The following is a 12,561-nucleotide window of genomic DNA, read 5'->3' as shown; positions in this document are numbered from 1 at the left end:
TATGTGCGAACACCTTCAAGACTGTTGGAAAAGCATTCTAGGTGAAGCTGGTTGAGAGAATAACAAAAGTGTACAAAGCTGTCATCAAGGCAAAGGTTGGATACTTTGAAGAATCTCAATTATAACAGATATTTGTTTAACACTTTTTTGGTTACTACATGATTCCATATGGGTTATTTCATAGTTCTACAATGTAGAAAATAGTCAAAATAAAGAAAAACCCTTGAACAAGTAGGTGTGTCCAAACCTTTCATTAGTACTGTATATACAGTTGAAGTCGGAAGTTTACATACACCTTAGCCAAATACATTTAAACTCAGTTTTTCACATTTAATCCTAGTAAAAATTCCCTGTCTTAGGTCAGTTAGGATCACCACTTTATTTTAAGAATGTGAAATGTGAGAATAATAGTAGAGAGAATGATTTATTTCAGCTTTTACTTCTTTCATCACATTCCCAGTGGGTCAGAAGTTTACATACTCTCAATTAGTATTTGGCAGCATTGCCTTTAAATTGTTTAACTTGGGTCAAACGTTTCGGGTAGCATTCCACAAGCTTCCCACAATAAGTTGCGTGAATTTTGGCCCATTCCTCCTGACACAGCGGGTGTAACTGAGTCAGGTTTGTAGGCCTCCTTGCTTGCACACACTTTTTCAGTTCTGCCCACAAATTTTCTATAGGATTTAGGTCAGGGCTTTGTGATGGCCACTCCAATACCTTGACTTTGTTGTCCTGAAGCCATTTTGCCACAACTTTGGAAGTATGCTTGGGGCCATTGTCCATTTGGAAGACCCATTTGCGACCAAGCTTTAACTTCCTGACTGATATCTTGAGATGTTGCTTCAATATATCCACATAATTTTCCATCCTCATGATGCCATCTATTTTGTGAAGTGCACCAGACCCTCCTGCAGCAAAGCACCCCCACAACATGATGCTGCCACCCCCGTGCTTCACGGTTGGGATGGTGTTCTTCGGCTTGCAAACCTCCCCCTTTTTCCTCCAAACATAACGATGGTCATTATGGCCAAACAGTTCTATTTTTGTTTCATCAGACAAGAGGACATTTCTCCAAAAAGTAGGATCTTTGTCCCCATCTGCAGTTGCAAACCATAGTCTGGCTTTTTTATGGCGGTTTTGGAGCAGTGGCTTCTTCCTTGCTGAGCGGCCTTTCAGGTTATGTCGATATAGGACTTGTTTTACTGTGGATATAGATACTTTTGTACCTGTTCCCTCCAGCATCCTCACAAGGTCCTTTGCTGTTGTTCTGGGATTGATTTGCACTTTTCGCACCAAAGTACATTAATCTCCTTCCTGAGCGGTATGACGGCTGCGTGGTCCCATGGTGTTTATACTTGTGTACTATTGTTTTTGCAGATGAACGTGGTACCTTCAGGCATTTGGAAATTGCTCCCAAGGATGCACCAGACTGATTTCTTTTGATTTTCCCATGATGTCAAGCAAAGAGGCACTGAGTTTGAAGGTAGGCCTTGAAATACATCCACAGGTACACCTCCAATTGACTCAAATTATGTCAATTAGCCTATCATAAGCTTCTAAAGCCATGACATCATTTTCTGGAATTTTCCAAGCTGTTTAAAGGCACAGTCAACTTAGCGTATGTAAACTTCTGACCCACTGGAATTGTGATTAAGTGAAATAATTTGTCTGTAAACAATTGTAAAAATTACTTGTGTCATGCACAAAGTAGATGTCCTAACCGACTTGCCAAAACTATAGTTTGTTAACAAGAAATTTGTGGAGTGGTTGAAAAACGAGTTTTAATGACTCCAACCTAAGTGTATGTAAACTTCCAACTTCAACTGTACACACACATTCATACATACAGTGCCTTCGGAAACTTTTTCCATATTTTGTTACGTTACAGCCTTACTCTAAAATGGATTAAATATTAAACAAATCCTCAATCTACACACAGTACCCCATAATTACAAAGCGAAAACAGGTTTTTGAGATTCTTTGCAAATTTTTTACATAAGTATTCAGATACTTTGCTATGAGACTCGAAATTGCACTCAGGTGCATCCTGTTTCTATTGATCATCCTTGATGTTTCTACAACTTGTTTGGAGTCCACTTTTGGTTAATTCAATTGATTGAACATGATTTGGAAAGGCACACACCTGTCTATGTAAGGTCCCACAGTTGACAGTGCATGTCAGAACAAAAACTAAGCCATGAAATCAAAGGAATTGTCCGTAGAGCCCTGAGACAGGATTGTGTCGAGGCACAGATCTGGGGAAGGGTAGCAAAAACTTTCTGCAGCATTGACGATCCCCAAGAACACAGTGGCTTCCATCATTCTTAAATGGAAAAAGTTTGGAACCACAAAGACTCTTCCTAGAGCTGGCCCCCAGGCCAAACTGAGCAAACAAGGAAGAAGGGCCTTGGTCAGGGAGGTGACCAAGAACCCGATGGTCACTCTGACAGAGCTGTAGAGTTCCTCTGTAGAGATGGGAGAACCTTCCAGAAGGAAAACCATCTCTGTAGCACTCCACCAATCAGGCCTTTATGGTAGAGTGGTCAGACAGAAGCCACTCCTCAGTAAAAGGCACATGACAGCCCGCTTGGAGTTTGCCAAAAGGCACCTAAAGGACTGTCAGACTATGCGAAACAAGATTCTCTGGTCTGATGAAACCAAGATTGAACTATTTGGCCTGAATGCCAAGCGTCACATCTGTTGGAATCCTGGCACCATCCCTATGGTGAAGCACGGTGGTGGCAGCATCAGGCTGTGGAGATGTTTTTCAGCGGCAGGGACAGTGAAACTAGTCAGGATCGAGGCAAAGATGAACAGAGTAAAGTACAGAGAGATCTTTGATGAACCTGCTCCAGTGTACTCAGGACCTCAGACTTGGGCGAAGGTTCACCTTCCAAAAGGACAATGACCCTAAGCACACAGCCAAGACAACACTTGAGCGTCTTCGGAACAAGTCTCTGAATGTCCTTGAGTGGCCCAGCCAGAGCCCAGACTTGAACCCTATCTAACATCTCTGGAGAGACCTGAAAGTAGCTATGCAGCAACGCTCCCTATCCAACCTGACAGAGCTTGAGAGGATCTGCAGAGAAGAATGGGAGAAACACCCCAAATACAGGTGTGCCAAACTGGTAGTGTCATACCCAAGAAGACTCGATGCTGTAATCGCTGCCAAAGGTGCTTCAACAAAGTACTGAGTAAAGGGTCTGAATACTTGAATACTGAATACTCTTTTTTTTTAAACCTGTTTTTGCTTGTCATTATGGGGTATTGTGTGTGGATTGAGGAGGAAAAACAATAAGCCTGTAATGTAACAAAATGTAGAAAAAGTCAAGGGGTCTGAATACTTTCCAAATGCAGTGAGAAAGTATTTGCCCCCTTACTGATTTTCTCTATGTTATCAGATCTTCAACCAAAACCTAATATTAGATAAAGGGAACCTGAGATAACAAATAACAAAATAAATGTATACCTAAATAAATAAAATAAAGTTATGCAACACCCAATTCCCCTGTGTGAAAAAGTAATTGCCCCCTTATACTCAATGACTAGTTGTGCCACATTCAGCTGCAATGACTGCAACCAAATGCTTCCTGTAGCTGTTGATCAGTCTCTCACATCACTGTGGAGGAATTTTGGCCCACTCTTGCATGCAGAACTGCTTTAGCTCAGCAACATTTGTGGGTTTTATAGCATGAACTGCTCTTTCAAGTCTTGCCACAACATCTCAAATGGGATAAGGTCTGGACTTTAACTAGGCCATTCCAAAACTTCAAATGTGTTGCTTTTTAACCATTTTCATGTAGATTTGATTGTGTGTTTTGGATCATTGTCTTGCTGCATGACCTAGCTGTGCTTCAGCTTCAGCTCATAGACGGATGGTCTGACATTCTCCCGTAGAATTGATACAGAGTAGAATTCATGGTTCCTTCTATTAAGACAAGTCTTCCAGGTCCCGAGGCAGCAAAGTGTCCCCAAACCATCACATTACCACCACCATACTTGACCATTGGTATGAGGTTCTTGCTGTGGAATGCAGTGTTAGGTCCCATTATGTCTGGCGAAAACCAATCTCGTCTAAAAAGTTGACGCAAGTTTGTCAAAAAAGCACCTGGAAGACTCTTCGAAGAATGTTCTATGGACAGATGAGTCAAAAGTCTAACTTTTTGGACTGTGGACATATTTAAAAGAGATCTTAAAACATACTTTTAGCTTTGCTTTTCCCTAGGATGGTTTTTAGTTATTCAGTTTGTCATTCTTTTGTTTTTTTTATCTTAGGTTTGTGGTGTGGTAAATATTTCAGCTTTTATTTTCATTGTTTTGTTATATTTTTCCTGTAAAGCAAATTGCGTTGCATTCCATGTCTGAAATGTGCTGTATAAATGAAGCTTAATTTGATTTGTAACATAGCAGACCCAAATGTCCGCGCTATATCTGACGTGACTTCTTTTTCTACAGTGAAAGGCATGTTTGTTCAACATAATATTTTATTTGAACGTTCCACAATGCTGTGCCCTGCTGAACACAGCCCAGGACTTACTGATGAATGCCTTGATGCCCAGGGACTCTATCTCAATGTAGACCAGCAGTCTGCTGTAGTTCTCCACCAGGACTGGGGCCAGGGCAAACTTGATCACCCGCGTGGCGATGCTGTTGATGAGGCTAGAGTGAAATTAGACGGGACATTTAGTCTGATTTTATTTTTATATTGAGTTTTTGCTTACCTTTTTTAATAGGCTTTGATCACTAAACTGTCAGAATACTGCATATGCAAGTGTTGGTATTTGCAGAAAACAGCTGAATGTTCGAGGCATTATTGGCTTAGAAATTGCAGATGGCTTTTTATTGTAAAATCAATAAGCACTGAATCCTCTGCAAAGCCGCCAGAGCATATTTTTTCATGACTTAAAGAAGAGCCCACTCATCTCTGTAAAAATAGCTTTTAGGTTGAAATCGATATATGTTGTTTAAACTCATCACCACCACCACCTTCTATCCTCAGTTCTAAATGGCAACTAACAGCAGGGAAAATACAACCATGATCAACAAGAGAGGGAGGAAGACGTCTCGCTTCAACATGCTCATCTCTTTTCTGTGATGTATCACAGAGAAATGTCATTTCATACACACTGGGCTACACTGAATTGAGTGAGGTGAGATGACGACAACGTATAAATGTTATGTTTAAATATAAACTCATTATTTAAAACTCATTCCGTTTTAAATAGGGCAGTATTAATGGGAATAAATTGGCATGGCATGTCATTAAAAAAAACACGACAAAGATCCAAATGACTATTTTTACCACAGTATTTCAAGCAGGGTGTTTTTTTACTTAATTTAAAACATCATAGGACGCATCCTCAAGTCTTCCTGTAAGCCTCTCGTATGCTGAGGATATTCTATTTTTACTTCAATAACCCCTATTAAGAGCTCTAACTACACTGACCACAAATAAATGCAACATGCAACAATTTCAACAATTTCACTGAGTTACAGTTCATGTAAGGAAATCAGTGAATTTAAATAAATTCATTAGGCCCTAATCTATGGATTTCACATGATTGGGAATACAGATATTCATCTCAAAAGAGAAATGCTCACTAACGGGGATGTAAACAAATTTGTGCGTATGGAACATTTCTCGTATATTTTATTTCAGCTCAAGAAACATGGGACCAACACTTTACATGTTGCGTTTATATTTTTGTAAATGAAGTATGACGTTACGACGCCGAACTGCAGTCAGGTCAATACCCTGGTGAGGACAATGGTCACGCAGATGAGCTACCCTGAGACGGTTTCTAACAGTTTATGCAGAAATTATTTTGTTGTGCAAACCCACAGTTTCCTCAGCTGTCCGGGTGGCTGGTCTCAGACAATCCCGCAGGTGAAGAAGCCCGATGTGGAGGTCCTGGACTGGCCTGGTTACAAATGGTCTGCAGTTGAACCTACTGTCAAATTCTCTAAAACGACGTCGGAGGCGGCTTATGGAAACAGCTCTAGTGGACATTCCTGTAGTCAGCATGCCAATTGCACACTCCCTCAAAACTTGAGACATCTGTGGCATTGTGTTGTGTGACAAAACTGCACATTTTAGTGTCCTTTCATTGTCCCCAGCACAAGGCGCACCTGTGTAATGATCATGCTGTTTAATCAGGTTCTTGATATGCCACACCTGTCAGGTGGATGGATTATCTTGGCAAAGGAGAAAATCTCACTAACAAGGATGTAAACAAATTTGTGCACAACATTTTTGAGAAATATGCTTTTTTGTGGAACATCTGTGGGATCTTTTATTTCAGCTCATGAAACATGGGACCAACACTTTACATGCTGTGTTTATTTTTGTTCAGTGTAAATTAATCATTACTGTTGATGTTGCTGTATTATCCTGTTAGCAGAACAGTAGTAGTGGTTGTAGGGACAATAGAGATATATGGTATCTGTATCTATCTCAATGGTAAGTATAGCTCACCTCATCCTGGCGTGGACAGTGAGCGAGTCCAGGAGATTCATGGGTAGTGGTGTGACAGAGGCCGATGCGGTACAGTTGGTGCCAGGTAAGGTTATGCGCATGCTGCCGTTGCCATAGATAGTCTCCACCAGCATGTCCATGGGCAGAGTGAAGCACTCTGAGTTAGTGGAGTAGGCATTACACAGCAAGGCGATCTTATAATCCGTCATCCCCAGGGACTTGTTCCTCAGACTCTGCTGGAGAAACCTAAACACACAAGGACAGGTAGAGTTCAATATGAGGCAAGTAGTTTAAATGCAATTGAATCCCAGATTTGAGATGTTGCTTTTATCTCAAACTCAAGGGATCAAAAATCATGCATCTGAGAGTAACACTGCATGTTGGTGACCACTGACCACTGTAATACTTTTAGACTGACTGCCTAAAGCCTTCTGCATGCTTCGGTTCAGCTGGTGCCTACCGAGCGAGTGTGCTCGCATACTCCCTTTAAAAAACTTTAGCTTGAAAAACAATAACAAAATGTGGCAATAGTACTGTTTGTCCATCTTGAGACGCCATAGCCAGCATACTTCCTCAAAATAGTCAGAATTAATCAAGAAATCTGTCATTAATTTTGACGTTTTGCCGATCTTAATCGCACAATTTTACATTAAGATGTTTATTGCAGTATTTCTCAAGTGACAAATTGTGCCTGAAAACGATTCATCTCTCGCTGAATGACAACAAACACTTAATTGAAGAATCCATTCTGTTGACCAATCACCAGCGAAGGGGTGTAGACTTTGGCTACAGACTACCGACTTCGAGTTGTCTTGAGATTTTTTTGTGTGTGCACTAACAGCCGGAAAAACCCTTGCCGAAGACCAAAATGTCACAAAATGTCATCATAATGTATATGCATGAACTGTTCCAAACTCTTCCGGAAGTAAGTGTATCCATCTGAGCTTCCTAGTAGACAGCATGACAGATAAGAGCTGGTATTAAGGGCCTATTGTTCTATAAGGTGGAGGAGACAGTCTCTTACTCATGGTGCAGCTTGAGGGAGTGGGAAATGCGGATCTGGCGTGGGTCGACTGGGGCTTGCTGATGTCCGGCACCGGGATGCACTGTAGAAATACACACATCACAATGTCTTTAGCAATCCCAATAAAACCTTAAATAAATCGTCTTCAATAAATCCTCAATTCATAACAATATCTTGTAAACAAAGTAGACACCAAGTAAATAGCTTTAGAACCGGACTAGTATAATGCATTATTATCTCATTGAAACACGTTACTCATTCGTTCACAATTTGCTGTATCATCATTGGTCAAAAGCTAATAAATAACCACTTTGCTCCGGGCTAAGCTGTACGAGTCAACCATGAGTGCGTGTGTTAGTGTAGCGTTAGTACACAGATTCAGTATTTACATGCTAATGCAAGATTTGGCTGGGAGTTAATTGATGGAGATGGGGCTGCAGATGCCTTAATTGCGTTCCCTTGGATACGGCAGCTCCAGATGTAGTTAGGCTCAAAGTGGAGGATCCTGGTTCCTGCAGGGCTGCTCAGACAGATGGAGGAAACTGAAATAACAGGCCCTCAGAGCTCTGATGGCAGCACAGTCACTTCTTACTTGAGCTACCACACAGATACACAGGGTGAGCTACCACACAGATACACAGGGGGCAATGCTACTGTATAGTCCTACTCCATGATCTCCCCTCTAGATACAGTGAGCATGCTAACCTCTACACCAGTAGACATACACATACCAGGGGAGAATGACTGGCCCTTCTCATTGAAGCCACGGAAGTTCAAGGCCAACCGTGGTACTACAGGCCTGGTTTGCAGAAAACAGGTTCCCCCATTATCAGGAATGGAAAAATTGCAATCTTTGTGTGTCAAAAATATTTTTTTCAAGAAAATAATTGATTCCAATAAACCAGATGTATGACCTTGAACCGATAATTTTATAAATCGCACACAGAAGAAATAGTTGTTCATGGCAGCCTGCAGTACCCCGGTCGGCCTTCAACTTGAGTTACTCAATGAGAGGGGGCAGCACCGAGCTAGCCTGCAACGTCACTTCCTGGAGTAGCTCAAACTGCTATGTTATGTCTCCATGACACACCATCTTAATAATATTTTATACATTTTTTTGGTACTTTTTCTCCCCAATTGGTAGTTGGACAAGACAACAGTCTTGTCCCATCGCTGCAACTCCCCTAAGGACTCGGAGAGGCAAAGGTCGAGAGCCTTGTGTCCTCCAAAACACAACCCTGCCAAGTCACACTGCTTCTTGATACACTGCATGCTTAACGCGGAAGTCAGTCGCACCAATGTGTTGGAGGAAACACCGTCCAGCTGGCGACAGAAGTCAGCTTGCAGGCGCCCGGCCCACCACAAGGAGTTCCTAGAGGACGACGGGACAAGGAAATCCCGGCCGGCCAAACCCTCCCCTAACCCGGACGACGCTGGGACAATTGTACGCCGCCTCATGGGTCTCCCGGTCACAGCCGGCTGTGACACAGCCTGGGATCGAACCAGGGTCTTAGTGATGCCTCAAGCACTGCGATGCAGTGCCTTAGACCGCTGCACCACTCGGGAGGCTGCCATCTTAATCTTAACCAACTTTATTTGGCTTCAATGCGCTATTGAGTCACATAGGAATGGATGTAGTCACGTGACCCATGGCTTTGTCCATTCATATATACAGTCATTGACACACACACACACCTCTTTCTCTGGGTAGAGCAGGTCGAACAGCTTCATGACAGGGAGGAAGTCTGCCTGGGCGTTCTTCTGGATGCTGCCAGAGATTAACTGGAGGAGGACCCATATCAGGTGGTCTCTGCCTTTGATCAAGCCTCGGCCGGCCAGCTGAGGAGCAACACACACAAGACAGACATTTTAGACACGGTCTGTCTTACGGTCTCTGTCTCACACACTAACTGTGTGGAACAGAAGTGCTTATTCATCCGCTAATGGTAAAAATTAAGCAAGAACAAGTGTTAAAGATAATAGGACAATTGACTGTGTCCACATCTATAAGTGTGTTTCTGTTCCAATCAACACCATCCCACCTTCTGGTGAAGCGAGAGCACCATGTGTGGGAAGCTGCGAACTGGAAGAGCACAAAGAAAATAAGCTGGATGGAGAGGTGCTGCCACAGGAGCTGGCTGGTGCCGCCATCGTAGAACTGCTCCTACATCTCAGAGCGCTCAATGGCGTACACCAGCTGGTCCTCGATTACCGGATGTGAGGGGGGAGGGCCCAGAGAGAGCGATGCCAGAGGTCAGAGAGGGGTGGTAAATTCAGTAAATGTCAATACAGGGAATTCGCTTGACTTTGGGTGGGGGGGTTCCAACACTGACCTGCACTTCACCAAATCAAGTGAGACCAGCCAATAGTGGATTCAGAAATATTGTTCATTTAAAAAAAGGTGGCACTTGACTGGCCTCATTGACTGCTTCATTCTAGTTCCCTTCCCTCTCACCTCAAACACTGTCTCACACCAACATCACTAAAGTCACTTGGCCCAAATGGGAGTCTCAGAAAAGTTGGTTAGAACAGAACACACACACAAAAAACAGCATGACATGAAAACTACACCACTGCCAAAGAAAGCCCTGATCCCAGAGAAGATGGACTATATCACCAGATTGGTCACTTTTGCGATCAAATAATTGCCAAAGTAATTTCAAAGTAATTAATATGCATGTACTTGTATTTTTAATACATTTGCAAAAATGTCTAAACCTGTCTGATGTGTAGGCAATTTGCAGACTATTCAGATTAGAATGGCAACTGTTGAAACCATACAATTTAAAATGAACTACAACTTCCGTTTAAGAACAAGTTTTATTAAATAAAAACTAAACACAAATGTTGTATTGTCACAGATACCGGATGGGTGCAGTGAAATGTGATGTTTTACAGGGTCAGTCATAGTATTACTGTGCTGTGCCCCTGGAGCAAATTAGGGTTAAGTGCCTTGCTCAAGGGCAAATCAACAGATTTGTCACGGTGTCGGCTCGGGTATTCGAACCAGAGATGTTTCGGTTACTGGTCTAACAGCTAGGCTACCTGCCGCCCTACATCACCTTGAAGGGCATTTGGAGTTAGCTGTTTCTGTTGCAAAACGAATCGGCGTAATGAATACACCCCAGGTTAGTTGACAAATCTATGGCGTGTTTTTCATTAGCCAAGGAGTAACTCAGACTATGGAACAGTGTTGGAAAAACTACCCAATTGTCATCCTTGAGTAAAAGTTAAGATACCTTCATAGAAAATGACTCAAGTAAAAGTGAGTCACCCAGAAAAATACTACTTTAGTAAAAGTTTAAATCATTTGGTTTTAATACTTAATTATCAAAAGTAAATGTAATGGCAAAAATATACTCTGCGATGCGTCGTGCCTAAGAACAGCCCTTAGCCGTGGTATATTGGCCATATACCACATCCCCGCGTGCTTTATTGCTTAAATATGCTCAGGAGCTGGGTTTCCATGAAATCGCCATGTTTCAACGATGAAAAGTAACATTACGAAATCATTTCAGAAATCGCAAAAGCACTTTGCTCCATTCGCAGAGTATGGATTGCCTTTGGATGCAACGGCCACGGAGTTTCTAAACTGTACTGTCTTTGCTAAGGCAAAGATTTGTATAACAACTCTAGAACTGTCATCATCTGTAGTTCAATTAAACAGTTAATTGGACGTTTGTACAGCCTTAAAAACAAACCGATGTGGCACAATCAAAACTAAATTGTTCCACATCTGTACAGTAATTTCATCTAATATAAAAATATGATCTACGGTTCAATGAGATCAGTGACATATCTGAAATGGAAATATGAATGAGACCGCTACATTTAACATGTCTCGTCCAGTTAAAATGAATTAAACGTACTTATTCATAATCATGTAAAACATCAAGAGCTTCAAATCGAGTGGTGCCATTGGTGTTCTTTTGACAATCTGATTAATTATTCGCATCAGTCAAACCAGTCCTCAATCAGGCAATCAAGTACATTAATGACTGCACTACCGTCTCAAGAATGTTGTGGGCCTGACAAAGGGTCAATGTTATTGTGCCCTACAAAACTAAAGTTATTACAAAATATTGTAGATTCTTCTGTAAAAACATTAATTATCATATATCATGTCACAGAAGTTATCAAATAACCTGTGTTACCCAGTCAGAATAGACCAGTGCTTTAATTAGGCAATAATTGCAGGGTTAATGTGTGCTTTACAACCGGTGTGAAGGGAACTCGATCCGGTGGAATACGACGATACAGAGCGCTTATTTCAAAGAGCGCTCTGTAAGCCACGCCCCAGTGGGCAGAGGTAGGCATGTTGAACTGGGACACGTTTCAATATGATAAGTATCTTTACAATGCGTCCGCCTTGGTTCTGTGTATCCTAGTTATGCTAATATATTCGAGACCAGTGTATGCATTGAATAATACATTCATAAATGGCAAAAAGGACAATCAAATAAAGAAATGAATCTTAAGAAACAAGTTTTTGAAGTGTCTGTCCTAAATCTAGGAGAGATTTTTTAAAACTCATCATATATATATATATATATATATATATATATATATATATATATATATTATTTTACACATATTTAAGTGCAAATTTTCTGCCTGACTGTGGTGCTCTTTACCTGATCTCTGTTAGGATTTTATTGTGATCACAACTACTTATTTTGCTCAAATAAAGATAGAATTAAATTGTTTTCTTTGAAAAGATGGGCCTGGCTGAGAAAAGTACATTCCTCTTTCTGTCTAAGTGTGGAGCTGTTTACCGCAATTTTCTGTATTATTTGGTTAACAGAACAAAACAACTTATTTTTCTCAATTGGAGATTGAATTAAATGGTATTTCTTTGAAAACATAGGCCTGGCTGAAATGAAAAATACATTAAGGGGATGGGACCCACAGAGACAGAGACTGATTATCTGTCTGCATGTCTCTTTATTTCCAATGCTGGCTGCCATGGTTGAATGCTACCCGAATTGAATCAGACAGGGTAACATAAACAGGCCTACAGTGACACATAGAGGTCAAACGGGTGTGTGTGTGTTAGTCAGAT

At 41.4% G+C, this 12,561-nt stretch overlaps 1 pseudogene; it reads right to left on the bottom strand.

Moving 5' to 3' along the window:
* LOC115174403 (mediator of RNA polymerase II transcription subunit 23-like) overlaps positions 1 to 9,711 on the bottom strand; it is a 34,507-nt pseudogene extending 24,796 nt beyond the window's left edge.
* Between the last annotated feature and the right edge of the window lie 2,850 nt (positions 9,712 to 12,561).

This window comes from Salmo trutta, chromosome 35 (assembly GCF_901001165.1).
Source record: "Salmo trutta chromosome 35, fSalTru1.1, whole genome shotgun sequence".
In the NCBI taxonomy this organism is placed as follows: Eukaryota; Metazoa; Chordata; class Actinopteri; order Salmoniformes; family Salmonidae; genus Salmo; species Salmo trutta.
The sequence above is the reverse complement of the archived record's forward strand: the minus strand, read 5'-3'. Positions and strand labels throughout refer to the sequence as shown.